At 35.7% G+C, this 16,465-nt stretch overlaps 1 long non-coding RNA gene and 1 pseudogene across 1 annotated transcript in view; one reads left to right on the top strand and one right to left on the bottom strand.

Annotated features, from left to right (window-relative positions):
- The window catches only part of LOC147916284 (4-hydroxybenzoate polyprenyltransferase, mitochondrial pseudogene), a 49,633-nt pseudogene extending 37,113 nt beyond the window's left edge, over positions 1-12,520 (bottom strand).
- Positions 1-16,465, top strand: part of LOC147916283 (uncharacterized) — a 112,422-nt gene that overhangs the window by 74,995 nt on the left and 20,962 nt on the right. The gene's annotated exons all lie outside the window — the stretch shown is intronic.

Genomic DNA, 16,465 nt, shown 5'->3' with positions numbered 1-16,465 from the left:
AATTTAACATGTTTTGTTTGTCATTGAAACGTACACTCTTTTAAGAAACCACTTTGACTCCTTAAGAAATCTGGAGGTACTGTTCAATTTAAATTCAAGTAACATGGCTACAAACTTATTACTGTAGTATGTGTTAAAAAGAAAGATTTACCTTACTTAAAACTGAGAGCAAATATATCTTTGAGGAAGGAGTTTACTATAGATAAAATCGCCACTTCTTCATCTGCCAATTATTCTTCATCCCAATCCCTTCCAGATTATCCCTCTACAAGTCAATTTAATTACCTTTGTCAAGATCACAAATGTTTTCCAAATCCAGTGGACATTTATTAGTTCTTATTTCACTCATTGGAATTAGGTTGCCGTAGTTGAATTCTCCTCCTTTGTGTATCACTTTTCTATATTGGCTTTCAAGACGCCATATTCAGCCGTTTTGTTTTGTTGTTACCTTCTCCTTTCTTATCATCCTGGCCACAGTAACTCTATCTCCATTTCTGGCTCATCAAAACATGTTGCAGTATTCTATGAGGCCTAATTTAGTCTTAGCTACCTTGCCAACTATATTGGCCAGCTATTGCTGCATAACAAACATGTACAAAAGCTTAATGGCATAGAATAACAAGAATTTGTTTCTTACATGTCGGTGGGTTGGCTGGAGTGGCTCTGCTGATCTTGGCTGGGCTTCTTCATGCATCCATGGGCTGGGGGTTGGGTGGACTAGATAGACTCAGCTGGACAGCTTTGTTTTCAAACCGAAGGTCTACCAATTAGCCAGATGGCTCCGCTTCATGTGTCTCTCATCTTTCTAGACTAGTGGGCTAGACAAAGCATGTTCTTTTCATGGAGGTGGCAGAGGTGCAAGGGAGAAGCCAAAGTAAGGAGATTCAAGATTGGCACATTACCATTTCCATTCATATTCCGTTGGTCAAAGAAAGTCACATATTTGAATCCAAAGTCAAGAAGCGTGGGGATACAGTCTGCCTTTAGTGCGAGGAAATGCATCATTACATGCCAAAGGATGTGGCTATAAGGATGAAGAATTGGAGCCAATAATTCAATCTACCACAATGATCTAACTTACTCATCATATTGGTCATCTTCAGTTCCATGAAGAGATTATGTTTTTTCCCATATCAGGATCTTTGTAAATAAATTTCTTACTTTCTAGAATATTTTTCCTTCTGATATTTTCCTAACTGGCTCTTATGCAAGATTCATCTCTTCAGAAGTATCTTTTCTGACCATTATAAAACAATCAGCAATCTCCTCTCACTTTTTCACAGTATCATATTGTTTCCTTATAGCAATATATAGTATTCTATGTATTATTTTATTTGTTTGTGGATTGTTCTCCCTCCAGAATTCAAGCTTTATGAAAGCAGAGAGTATGTTTGCCAAGTTCACCATTGTTCCTCAACACCTAGCACAAGGTCTTGCGTATGGTATTTAACCAATAAATATTTGTTGAATGAATAAAATGAAAAAATATGATTGGGTTGTTTTTCATTCAAAAATTGTAGAAAAGAGGTAGAATCAAAAGCATTATACCTGGGTCTTTATGCCCTGGAAATTTCTTTGTTGTCGTTGAAAGGGGGAGGTCAGGAAGATGCTTATTAAGAATAGTGAAGTATTTTCTTTGCATTCTATGTTTGATTCAGAAAGCCTGATACTGTTAGAAAAATTTCATTTTCTAACCTACCATGGAATAACATTACAAAAGCAAAGAGACCAGTTAGAACATTAATACAACAGTCCAGATGAGATGGTAACTTGGAGTAGACTGGCAAAGCAGAAACAGGAGGAGGTCTGGGAGGAAGATGCTGAGTTCCATCTTGGAGATGTGGAGTTTAAGAGGTTTGTGAGATGTCTGAATGTAGATATCTACTAGGCTGTTGGAAATGCAGCCTAGAGAAAGAAATTTGTTAAATCCCAATAGATAGTAATTGTAGCCATGGGATTGAGTAAAATTTTCTGTAAGGAATAAGTAAAGAGCAAGAATAAAAGACATCCTAGAACTTTGCCCTAAGGTGTGCCAACATTTAAAGCTTGGCTAGAGGAGATGAAACGTGAAATGAAATGAGAAGGCACAATTAGAGAGGTAAGAGGAGCACTATGCCATCACAATCATCATGAAAGAAAATGTTTTCTGAAAGAGAAAATGGTAAACTAGGTTGATCGCTACTGACAGGTTAAATAAGATGTGGGGACAATACTATCCACATCCGTTGGAGATGCACATGCAGAAGACCTATTTTACATTACCAAGAACAGCTCAGAGGTGTTTTACTGGAGAAAGATAGAATGGAGTAGATTGCAGACTAAATAAGTTTTTCCGGGAAGGGGAAATAGTATGAATATAAAATTATGATGTAAGTCTTGTGTCACTCTTGGAAAACTGTTTTTTTTCTTTCTTTTATTACATGAGGTGGTCAAATATCTAGATGTGGAATAGCTAGCGCTCAGTTTAAATCTTAGCCCCATCAGTTGTTAATTATTTTATTTAACCTCTAAGCCTCAGTTTCTCATATGTAAAAATAGGGATAATAATTCCTAAGTTACTGGTGTCCGTAAGTGTCAAAGAAATGATTCATGAGAATATGACTGGCATAGAGGAGATAATTCATAAATATTTGATTCTGAAAAGGCCAACTTTAGAAATACTGTAGAAACAAAGCATACTGTCAAATTGAGGTCCTTTTAAGATATGTTAAAAATTATTTTTTTCTTATCTTTAACTTTGGTACTTTGATTCTATACTTTGTTTTTCTTCTGTGATAGTATGTTCATTTTCTCTCCTTTTTTCCTCTTTTCATTACTATTCTATTATTCATTGTATTCTACTATTACTATTCTACTATTCTATTCCAACCTGTTAAGGTTTGGAAACAATTTTTTGTTCTCCCTTTGAATTTCTGATTGCCTGAACTTCTGCCCCTGGTCCACTCCAGCATTTGATTCTTGACAAGTAGCATCCTTAAATCATAGCTGCAATTATACAATGTTGTAGATGACTCCCCAACCTATAGTTCCTTCCTTGACACTCCTGTCTCTCTGGGCAGGTATTCATTTCTGTCATTTGTTACTTACCTCTTGGGGGACCTGTTAATATTGGAAACTAAACAAAGTAATTTAGTAGCTTACTCTTACATAGCATGTATTCTATGCTGGACACCTATTCTGTGTCAAGCTGTATCATATATTACACAATTTTGCCTTATAATAACCCTATGAGGTATGTAATTAGTATTAGCCTCATTTTGTGGATGAGGAAACTAAGGGTCAGAGAGGTTGAGAAACTTGTCCAATATACACAGTTACTAAATTGTGAAACCACTATACCCTGCAGGTCCATAGACTCTTGTTGTAATTCCAAAATCCAAAAGTTCTAAACACCATACATTTTTGTAACTCGTTTTCTAGCAATAGAAACTTGACCTTAACATGATTAATCCAGGAGTTTAAGATGGCAGTAATGGCAAAGGAAAACTTTTGTTTGGACAGGGAAACCCAAATATGTTTACAGGAAGCAGGGAAGATGCTCATGGAAAAAAAGAAAATACATTATTTTGACACATATACATATTTAATTATATTTTTTTCTACTTAACACTATGCTAGGTTCTGAGTGTATAGCAATGAACTCAACATAGTCTCTGGCCTCATGGAGCTCATATTTTGTAGAGAAGGATCCTCCATAGAGCAAGATTTCAGAGGAGGCAGGAGGAGATGGGAGCTATACAGTATGACACAAAGTGTGGTCCATGGATGGCAGCATCAACATCACCTGGGAGCATGGCAGAAATGGAAATTCTCGGGCCCTCCCTCAGGCCTACTGCATTAGAATCTCTGCTGGAGAGGCCCTGGAATCTGTGTATTAACATGCTCTTTACTTGATTCCTGTGCACACTAAAGTTTGAGAATCACTGGTCTAGAGCACACATGGAGGGATCAGCCTTATTAAGGAGGAAGAAACAAGTGAGAAAAGATATTGAAGTTTGAGGAATAGTGAAATGAGAGCAAGGTAGACTACACCAGAAGACCCCGTTTTTCATTGAAGTAGGAGTGAGGTCACCTGCCAAGCGTATGCTACACGCTTTTGGTCCCTCTGCAGTTATGTCTCCTGCTACGTCCCTACATACTCTCTACTCTAGCCAGTGTCTCCCAAATACAGCAAGCATCTTTCTAGCTCCTAGTCTTTCTCATTTTTCTGAAATGCTTTCCTGCTCCTCTAAATTTATTAAGGTCTTCCCTTCCTACAAGCCCACCTGAAGTCAGTGTAGTCTTCTCATAGAAGTACCTTTCCTGTGAGTTCCTATTGCGGCCAGTAGCAGTATAAATATATTACAGTCATTACAAGTGTACTGCAGCGAGGACTTTGGATCCAGGAGACTGGGTCTATATCATCTCTACAACTTAACGCGTGATTTTTGGGAAAGTTACTTAAGTTTTCTGAGCTTCAGTTTCTTCATTGTAAATTGGAGGTGATGATAATATCTCCCTCATAGGCACACTTGGCACATGGTAAGCATTCTGTTTACTACCTACTCCATGCTTGCCCTCAGCATATGCTGCCTATATAATTATTTTCTATATATCTATATACCTATATACAAACGTGTATAGATATATACATATGTATCACATACACACATGGACACAATGAGTTCTCTTCTTGCTTGAAAGCAAGGGTTGAATCTTACTTGTTCAACTCCATCTATCCCCAGACAGCTGGCTGGGGACTTAATAAATGTGTAGAATAAACAATGATGTAGTAGTTCTCCACTTGATGCTTTCTGTTTTGAGTGCTAGGCCAGACCATCCCTCTTAATGTATCCTGCACGGTATCTCAAAAACTGTGTTCCATGTTATTACTTTGATGGGTTCATTATTGGCATCAGAGGAGAAAACAGTGACGTGGTAAGAACGCTGAGCCTAGAGTTTGAGCACATCTATTTCAAGGTTTTTCAGGCTCAGCACTACTGGCATTTTGAGCTAGATAACTGTTTGTTATGGAGGTTGTCCTTCACAGTATCCCTGGCCTCTACATATCAGATGCTATAGTGCCCCTATCCCAGTTGTGAAAGTAAAAAATGTCTCCAGACATTACCAAATGTCCCTGGAGAGCAAAATTGCCCCTAGTTGAGAACAATTGACCTACCACTGATCTGTTTATGTTTAAACTTTTTCACTTTTTAGCTATATGTAACCTTGGTTAGGTCACTCTGCTCTCTAAGCCTCATCTGTAAGATGTGTATAACAATAGCTACTACTGCACAGGAGTGTTATGAAGACTAACTGAGATGCCATGTTACAGTGCCTCGCACAGAATATGTCAATAATACAATCTATTAATCTAAACTTCAGAAGTTTATCTCAGCATCTTCCTCCCAGACCTCCTCCTGTTTCTGCTTTGCCAGTCTACTCCAAGTTACCATCTCATCTGGACTGTTGTATTAATGTTCTAACTGGTCTCTTTGCTTTTGTAATGTTATTCCATGGTAGGTTAGAAAATGAAATTTTTCTAACAGTATCAGGCTTTCTGAATCAAACATAGAATGCAAAGAAAATACTTCACTATTCTTAATAAGCATCTTCCTGACCTCCCCCTTTCAACGACAACAAAGAAATTTCCAGGGCATAAAGACCCAGGTATAATGCTTTTGATTCTACCTCTTTTCTACAATTTTTGAATGAAAAACAACCCAATCATATTTTTTCATTTTATTCATTCAACAAATATTTATTGGTTAAATACCATACGCAAGACCTTGTGCTAGGTGTTGAGGAACAATGGTGAACTTGGCAAACATACTCTCTGCTTTCATAAAGCTTGAATTCTGGAGGGAGAACAATCCACAAACAAATAAAATAATACATAGAATACTATATATTGCTATAAGGAAACAATATGATACTGTGAAAAAGTGAGAGGAGATTGTTTACTGTTTATCCAGGCAGAACAAAAAGAAATGCTAAAATGCACCCAAAAGACGGAAAAAGATCATGCCCATTTCTAACTCAATTCTCTCCCACCCTGGCATCACTTTCCACACGATTCGACCCATGTTTGCTGCAGAGCTAAAATTGGCACTGTTTTAAGTAAACTTCATGCACCACCTGTCTTTTCTGGCAACCCAAACCTAAAGAGACAAGTCAGAAGTGGAATGGGAAGAACAAAACGTAACAACCAAAACACACCAGCAGCCAGGAGGAGCATGGGATTCTATAGTTAGAGAGAGTGAATTCTTGGTTTTGAGAGACTACAACACATTCCCTGGGTGGCTTAACGTGGTTCAAGTACCTAGACCAAACTTAAGGGATACTATTCTTGGTATTTGAAAAATAATATTCCTTAAATGAATAAATTAATCATTATTACAGAAAGTAGGGGCCGGCCCCATGGCTTAGCGGTTGAGTGCGTACCCTCCGCTACTGGTGGCCCGGGTTCAGATCCCAGGAGTGCACCGATGCACCGCTTCTCTGGCCATGCTGAGGCTGCGTCCCACATACAGCAACTAGAAGGATGTGCAACTATGACATGCAACTATCTACTGGGGCTTTGGGGAAAAAAAGGAGGAGGATTGGCAATAGATGTTAGCTCAGAGCCGGTCTTCCTCAGCAAAAAGAGGAGGATTGGCATGGATGTTAGTTCAGGGCTGATCTTCCTCAAAAAAAAAAAAGAAAGAAAAGAAAAGAAAAGAAAGTAAAACCTTAAATATTCCCATTATAGCTCAGTGAATTAATGAAACAGCCATCCATGTAGAGTGAAATTATTCTTAAGATATTATTTGATTCAGCATACCAATTCTTTCTTATGGTATTGAAACTGTAAATAAAATATTACAATTACCAAAATAATAGCGAATGCCTTAGAATGTGAAACCAACATTAAATATGTCAAAAGATGCAAAGGTGAGGTCCTTTCCCAAAGGATGTGGTAGCTCTTAGATGTAATGAAAAACTTGATTGACCGACAATGTTGCTGCAGAATTGAGCTGTTCTGTTTAACTTGAATGCTTTTTCTCTGCATAGTGTTTTCAAAAATCTCCAAATTGTTGTAAAAATATATTTGTACATTTTCCTGTATTAAGAAACAAAACAACCTGAGACTTTCCTTGAATACAGGATCTTGAAATGCTTCAGCTGTTCTCATTCTCATGAAGAATGAATAATGAAGATGTAGAAAACATTGAATTGAAAGGAAATATCCAGAAAAGTGTTTTTTAACATTAGGTTCCAGAGACCCACTGTTTTTCTTATATTTATCTCTGTTTGGTAGAATCCAAGCACAAAAATATCTAGAAGTAGGTCCATCCCTCCCTCCCCCATTTCTTCTTTCCTTTCCTCTTCTTTTCTCCCTTCCTTCAATCCTTTCCAGATTCAACAAATATTTATTGATTATGTAAAGGTATTACAGATGGTAAACTTGATCAATATTAATAAATATTGGGTTTCCCAAAGGCCTAGCTACCTCTAGGAAACACTTCCTCTCACCACTAAAAAATAGTGTCTTTGAAACTAAATGTGTTATAGACAGTAAATGTGTATTTTATAGTTAGTTACTAGATATCTGGCCGTTATTATTACTCACTTTAGAATTAGAACTCAATCATAAACTGCCATACAAAATAATCTGAAACTATTTTATTTTGTTTGGTTTTCCTTACATCTGCCTTTCTGACTTCAAAAGGATTAAGAGGAAATAAATAAAATAATCTCATTATTGCTCATAAATGGTGCATAAATTGCCACTGTCACCCTGCCGTTACACATGCACACATATATACACAGACACACACAGATAAACACATACTCCTTCGCTTTGCCTATATGCTGGTTTGTTATATAAGGATTTGTTAAAAGAAGTTATTATTCAGATGGAAAATTTTACTTAATAGAGAAAGCAAAAGTTTCTTTGTGGCTCAAAAAGAGTTTTCATTTTGTGATTTAATTAATTATTTGCAATTAATGTTCTCTTTGATTCTAACTACTTATTTTTATTTAAGTGTCAACTTATAATTGCTTCTCTGATATTGCTCTGGGACTTGAATTTCTTTGCCCTTTATGAGAAACAAAAGATGAATTATTTTGCTTGACTTTCCTATTTTATCTGTTTTTTTTTCCCAAAATTAAAAAGACAACTTGCTCAGACTGTATACCATAGATTTAATAGGAAAATAAATAGGAATGACCTTGACCTTTTCCATGACTGTTCCATATTGAAAATATATTCAATTTATTCTCACTTAATCAGGATTATTGTAAATATTTCCAAGACCTACTTTAATTATTCCATACACACACACACGAACACACATACAAAGGCAAGATGAAAATTCTAACTTAAGTATTTGTACTTCTATATGTTCTGTGTATATATATGCTAATAAGTGTTATGTATTTGCAATTATACATTTGCCATTATATACCTGCAATTATATATGTTTACAATTATCTATATATTTGCATGCATATTTGCTATTTGTAATTTTTACTACATTTCATATATTTTAAAGTGTTTTACACATAATTTAAATCTCAAAATATTCTCTCCCTCCTTGATAAATAAGGAAACTAAACATGATTCTGTTAAATAGCTATGAAAAGTCACATAATCAGGCAGTGTCCAATCTGAGATTAGAATCTGAGGCTTCTGCTTCTAAGCCTAGCAACTTTTTCACTACATATTTTTGCTGAGTGTGGGGTCTTATAATCCTCATGAGGGCAGAACTCATAAAATTGGCTGGTTTGAGCACAGGTAGGTACATTGGAAATAATCAATGTACAAGAGTATAACCCTCACATAGAATACTGTTAACTTAAATTTGATTTTGTGCATATCGTTGCAAACAACACAGGCAGGCAAATTTCATTTTACTATCAGAGTACTATTTTTTGGATTTTAATTCTGCTTTGCCTTTCTCTTCTCTTCATACCCCCCTGCTCACACGCCCTGCTCCCCTCTATTGCTTACCTTTTCTGGTCAGTGTTCCAGTTTAGGGTGTGTGTATGTATATGTATGTGTGTCCACACACTGTTGACTGTGCATGTGCACATGTTCATTTTTGTTTATCATAATGTACTGCATCCCAGATTCTGTTTTTGAGTGGAGTGCTTTATAAATTGCTGTTGTTAATGTTCTCGTTAAAGCTTTTTACAAATTAAATGCAGTATTCAAGCATCCTACCTGCCACAAAACAGGTAGACAGGGAGGCTAATTATTCATCTTTGCATTCCTAATCTTCCTCAAGGAAAAATAAAAGAGGTGTGAGCTTAGAAAACACAGATGAGGTGAATACAAAATGCTCACTATTCTGAGACAGATGTCAGCGAATTGACTCAATTCAAAAATAGCTATGAAATATTCAAAAAGCTATTGTGCTGGGAAAGCAGAGCTAACATGGTCATGCATAACAACTTTAAAAAAGCTGCTTCATATACAAATCTGCTATTTTTTCTATATACTAGACATAAGCTTGGGTAATTTGAAATGGGAGCCAGAAGCCTTCATTTGATCTTGAAAATGAGAAAGAAAAAAAAAAACTAAAACTAAGGTTAAAAAAATTTCCTTTTATTTCACTTGGTGAGATCAAATTATACAATTTTCATAACTTACTGAAGAAGCTCTAAACTCAATGGAAGATATCACTTAGCCTCTCTAACTTGTCATGTAACCTTTGAAAATAGAGCTCTGCCATTTTTGTGACTGAGCCTCTCCTGAACTGCTCGTGGGGGCTGTCTCCAGTTGGACTTCTGTTCTGGAGGCCACACTTTGGGGTTCATGGCAGTGTGGCAGCATCCAAATTCTTTGAGTCATATTATTTCAGAGAAGTCTGTGTTAACTGTGATATTAATGTGTTAGGGTTTTAGTTTAAATCAGTAATCATAAGTTAGATTTAGTTTTAGTAATATGGCTAATATTTTAATAAAAAATAATGTCCTGTAAAATTCTTGGAGAACTTGCTAACTATATCAAAGAAAATATAATTAAAAATTTTTTTGTTCTTAATGTTATCAATGTGATAGATTTATACTGGTGATCGGCTAAATCTTGCCTAATCTCTCAGTAAATCACAAATACTCACCCTATGAGCAATGCTATTGGACACCCCTAACTGAGAATATTTAGCATTCTTAAAAGCTTTCCAAGATACTTTTCTAGCAATTTTTTCTTGCTCTTATCTGATTCATTTTATAATGACTTGAATTCAGGGAGGAAAATTAAAAACTGGCCATCAAAGGTGTCACAACTCACTCTCTGGAAATAAAACCAATATGTCATCTAATTTCAAGGAATATAAAGTGTACTTCTATTTAAAGACTGACAAGTATGAACAAAGTAATGATCTTTTAGCTACAGTCTTGAGATGGACTGTGTGAAGCAAAAGAGAAGTGAGGAAATTATAAATTTGCAATTTATAAAATAGAAATATAAATTTATTTATATTAATTTAATTTATAAATTAAATTTAATTTATAAAATATAAAAATTGCAATAAAGCAGCTCATTTGTTATTTTCAGGTTTCTTAATTCCTACCAGAGGACCTGTAGCATCAAAGATTGCTATAACCATGGGAGCCTACCAGATCAGCCTGATCCCACAGAGATGCCCCTAGTGAATAGCCTAAACTCTGATGAGTCAATTCAACAAAAATTTGGGGGACATCTAACTTATGCCAGGCTCTGTGTGGGAGCTCATGGCCAGAGTTGCTGTTGGCTCAATGACACTGTAAGAAATAAAACCTGAAGCACAGGAAGGAATTGTTTTATATGTGGTAGGTAGAATTTTGAGTATTGACATGGCACTCACCCAACCTGATATTACAAAAAGCAATGAGCTATGAGCTCTCTGACCTGCCAGGAACCTCGTTCTGCATAAGGTACATTGACCACAAAACTTGGGAGGCATAATTGGGAGGAACTAGGGAATTCTAGTTCCCAGTGGGAAGCTACATCTGCTTGCTCGTTTGCATCTTTATCTCATATATCATTTGCACTATGTGAGTCTGCTAGTAAACCAAAGTGGAAGAAATTTATGCCAGGTGTGAATCCTCATTTGAACAGATATTTTGAATAGAATACATCTTTGTGGTTCATTTAACTCACATTTTGCTAGGTGCAAGAACGTGGATTCTACATGTAAAGAACATGGATTCTAAATGTAAAGAACATTATCTTTCACATATGCTGTTCAACTTAAATCCAAAGATTTTATTTTGTCAATTAAATGAAAGAATCAGTCAAATAATTTTTTTTCATTGAATTAACTGACTTTAATTGACCACATGATTAATTACATGTGAATTTTAAATATAGGAGTTCTATGTATATATAGACTCTTCAGCTCTTCCTTTAATTCTATATGATTTCTTCTTTAAGACCACTGTAGAATCAAGATACCATAGAAAACTAAGCTCTTCTGGTTCCTATTTTTGATATTTTATATGGTATATTGTGTTTAACAAATAGAAACTTTTTATCTGGACCCTATTTTTAAAAAAATCTGATTATCGCATATTTGATATTTACATACAAATTATTTGAAGAAAAAAAAGAGGGTGAATACTATATGTGTAGCTGGTGAGTGTACTCCATCCTCTGGAGAAAATGCCCTAGTGCCTTATTTGTTGTTACCTAATCTGAAACAGAAGAGTTAAATTATTTGCCTACGACAACAAAGAGGCCTTCAACCAACTCTAGATTATAACCAAAGATTCCCATAAGGTATTCTACCCTGTGTTAAGTAGTTAAGTAGTAAGAATATACTTACCATCATATTTGAAAAACTTTTACTTATCCAAAAAGTAGTAAGAATATACTTACCATCATATTTGAAAGAATAGTTAAGTAGTAAGGATACACTTACCATCATGTTTGAAAAACTTGTGGTTATCCAAAAATTGAAAGCCAAACTTGACAGAAGCAGGGAAGGCCAAACCTGAAATGTAATTATGACCAAAGCTAATTACATTTCTTTTATCAAGATAAATTATAATTTACTAGATAGATTTATTAATTAAAATAAATATTCATATCTGCTTATGGAGAGTACTTCCCATGCATTCAAAGGGAATACCAAGAAGGATCAAACCTAGTCTTAGCCACTATATAGATTTACCAAAAAAACTTAAAATTCTAAAAGAAAAACTTCTGAAATTTAGAAAGTCTATTTATATTATTTAAATACTTGCAGTAATATTACAATTGACTTTCTATGAAATTCTGAGCGTCTCTTTTTCAAAGTTTTGCAGACATTTAGAGTAACTCTTTTGCGTAAGCAAATATTTTGTTTGTTAAATGCTTGCCTTTATTTATCCAAGGCCACTGCTAGCCTATCTGATATCTTTATGCAGGCAGAAAAACTACTCACTCTGAGTAAGTGATTAGGAAGAGGTTGTCCCTTTTGGCAGATGCCCTCCCATGGGCATGCTGCTTCTGAGCTGTGCACCGGCTAGATTTGAGTCCCCACTCACAACCCCAGCTGGTGCCTTTGTGCGGCCGCCTTTGTCCAGTACGCATGGTGGTCCTAAGTTCCCTCTCTCCTATGTGATCATTATCTACATTCTCACATTTAAAAAACTCTTTCCTTCAGTTTAATAATCATTTCCTTTCATAATGGACGTCTTTTGACCAATGGATTCCTCACCCTGTAGTTTTAAATCTTTGCAGCCAAGATTTTAGCTTTCAACATCCTTGGATTTACCAAGAAAACATCAGCAGCAAAGAGACAAAACTAAACTCTGTGAGAGATGACTTTGCAAAACACGGAAATTTAAAAAGAGTAAAAAGGTGGAAATCATCAGTGAGAACAAATAACTGAGACTTTTAAATGTTTTAGTTTAAATTCAATGCCATGAGGGCACCCATGAGATATTTATACTTTAATGTCCCCAGAGTAGTTTAATCTGATCTGCCAAGTCACAGCTACAGCAGAATACTATGTTCCAGGGTCAGACAATGTGCTGAACTCAGCAGGACAGGCTCAGCTTTCATAGCCAAAAATATATGTCCTACAGGCTTAGTGAGAGGGCTGTAACTAAGCGTCTCCCTCAGCTCTCAGCCACAGAGCTCCTTTAGAAACGTTAAACAGTGTTCTATTTAGATCTTTGGATTTGTTATTTCTTAAACGATATTATGAGTGGAAAAGTCAATATTTGCAGAATTGCTACACAATTGCTACACATACACATAAAACCAAGGTATTAACCAATTGCCAACAATTTCGAAGGGCCATTTATAATTAAAGCCATAAAGTTGTTTCAAAAATTTAAATGTTCTTAATACCTAGCAATGAGAAGAGTTTGTTAAAGTGTAGGGATGGTGGAGCAAATCACTCTTAATTCATTTATCAGTTACTCAGAATAACACCACGATAAATAATTATCACCTAACCACAACTGGTTGAACCACTTCCTTTCAAGTGATATTTATGACATATTATCAGCATACACAACTTAAAAGCTTACATATGTTTTTCTCATCCACGTAATCTAATCAAAGGTGCAAACCCTGGATCTATGCCAGTACAAACCTTCCTTGTTACCAGGTTGCAGCCTGCGTGGTCCATCTGCAGTTGCTGGTCTGCTTGATGTCACATGACAGATCCTACCGGCATGGAAGATGAAAGGATGTTCAGGCCACGTGTCTGGGGATGACAGTTTCCTTTGTGATGAACCACAGAGTCACAGCTTGTTAAATAAGCCTGTGACAGTGATAAAAGACAAAGCCATCAGTTTACAGCAGAATATGGCCTATCTGCCCATGACAAACCATGTTATCTCTTCTCACACACGCTGACATCTCATAAAGCATTCCCACAAGTGGTGGCTAGAAATAGTCTCTGAAGACAGCCCCAAAAAACAGTAATAGCCTGCTGCTTATCTTTGAGCAAATGAATGGAAAAAACCTGGAGTGCACAATGTAGTTCTCTTAGCCTCACAGATAAAGGTGGCTTTCTACTTAGAACATTTTGTATGGTGGGCCTATTTCACGTAACATTAAAATGCTGAGCACTGACGTAAAGATGACTATGAGGTGCCTGTTTTCAAATACATGCTAATTTTGAATTCTCCTCTTATTGTTCCGTAAGCCCATAGGCCCACTTTACAAGATTGCTTCTGTTTATTCAGAAACAATATGTCTATTAACAAAATAATCATATTAAAGAACAACAATAAGAGCTATCATCTAGTCAATACTTATAATGCACTAAGCACAGTGCCCATCATGCTGTATACATTATTTCAATCAATTCTTATAACCTATATATCACCTAAACATAACTGAATGTACCATTTCCTTTTAGGTAATAGGATTATTATACCCATTTTGCAAATGAGGAAACTGAGACCCAGAGAAATAATTTACCTAGATCACTCAATCGATGAATCAAGGATTAGATTGTGAGACTTCTGATTTACCATTTCCGTTCTACCCGAATAGTAACAATTATAGTGGGAAACATGAAAATGGATGGATAAAAAATCTGAGGTCTATAGTTTGTACCCCTATTTTGAGGTCACATCTAAATTCATCAACGATTTAGATCAAGACTGAGAGTTGAAATTGTTAGGTCAAGTTATCTCAGTATGTCAGAGCATGATAGTCTTCCAGATGTTTTGCAGATGTGTGGTTATTCACCAAAAAGGAGCAGTTTTTAGTAACATTTGACCACTCCTTTCCCTGTGCTTCTTTTTTCCTTCCTCTCATTTTCCTAGTTTCTTTCTAGCCATCTTATTGTCTATGACCCCATTTCTTTTCACCTGATACACTCACTCCTTATACTGTTCGTGGTACCCTTAAACTTTGGTCCCTTCTCTTCTTGATCATCCATTTTATACACACACACACACACACACACACACATTCTGGTCTTAGGTTCTATTTAATCATAAGACCTTTTCACATAGTTCCATAATTGTTTTATATATGTAAATTTTGGCTCTCTACTATTTCCAACAAATTTCTTGAAGATGTAAATGGGTCATACACTTCTCATGTTTATATAAGACTTTGCAGAGTCCTGGACAGCTAGAAGACACTCAATGAATGGTTATCCAATCGCAAGTGCTTTTCTCCAAAGAGGAGACTGAATCTCTAATGTTAAGGAACAATAATACCTGACAAATCCAAATTCTGAGTAAGCTTCTCATTAGCAATAGAAGCTTGCTTTGGAAATAAAAGTGACTTTTTCTAGCCCACTAAAATTGAAACAAAAAATTCTTTTAATCCAGTAGTTTCTACTGTTCTGAGGGGCCTGGCTAAACTATATTGCTATTTTGGTTTTGATGTCTGCCTTAATTCTAAGTGCTTACTATAGGCTTTTAATAGAATTTACACATGTATTAGGATGCAAAGATTAGTACTTAAAAATACAGTTTTAATTATAAAATTATAAAATAAGAAAATTTCTGGCTGAAATTTAACTTTTAAGTTTAATTAACTAATTGATCTTGACTGGTTCTCAATTCTTACTGCATATTTGAATCAATTAAATGGCATAATGACATAAAAAATATTTAAGAAATATTTTCAGGTGATTCTCTTGTGCAATCAGGGTAAGCCAGTAATCTAGTTTAACTACAAATTGGTTCTAGAGTCTCTTCTACAGCTCCTTTCTCCAAGATCATTTAACCTATTTCTTTAAGACCTTCAAATGACAGAGCAGTGTCAGTGCACTTAATGACTCTCATGAACTGAAACACTTGAGGTCACTTGCAAAATACATTATTTACAATCAGAGAAGAGCAACTCATTTCTGATTAGAACAAACATTGCTCTTAGAATTAGTGTATTTTACAAATTTACTTCAAAATTATAAAGCACATACCACACAATATGACTTTTAAACTCATATCTTTCCCACTAAAGGCTTTGTGTTCTTGGTGAGAAAAGTGGGGAAATCAAGTGGAAAATGGTTTCACAGAGGCCGGAGAAAGACTCTCAAGAGACAGTAACAGAAAAAGGAGAACAGGAGATTAAGCTGGAAAAAGAATCATTAACTAGTATATTATTCTAGAAGTTTGGTCGTACCCTTTGCTTAATTTTCAGCTGCAAGCTTCAAGTCACAGAACAATACTAGAGATCATATCATATGTGCATGCATGTGTGTTGTTGGGTTAGTGTTCAAGGAGACTGGCAGGCTTGGTAGGAGAATATCAAAACTCACTATCAAGAGGAGTCAACTAATACTTATTTAAAATCTATTATATGAAAGACACTGTTAGAATTAGGGCTTAGAGGAAGAAGCAGAACTAGCCAGTATATGGAGGATCTGAAAAAAACTAGGCAGGATGTGTCAAGGTGGACCAGTCAGTTTTGAGAGAGACCAGAATAGCCTGTAAATGGAGATAGAGCTAGAAAACCTGTCAATGTCTTAGGGGAATGATGAGAGCAGTGAACAATGATTATGAGTGAGATGTGAGCTTAGCCTTCTGTAATAGGAGAAAAATACATATATTAGAA

The sequence above is a fragment of the Ceratotherium simum genome, chromosome 9 (assembly GCF_057802395.1).
Source record: "Ceratotherium simum simum isolate JZ-2026a chromosome 9, ASM5780239v1, whole genome shotgun sequence".
Taxonomy (NCBI): Eukaryota; Metazoa; Chordata; class Mammalia; order Perissodactyla; family Rhinocerotidae; genus Ceratotherium; species Ceratotherium simum.
The sequence above is the reverse complement of the archived record's forward strand: the minus strand, read 5'-3'. Positions and strand labels throughout refer to the sequence as shown.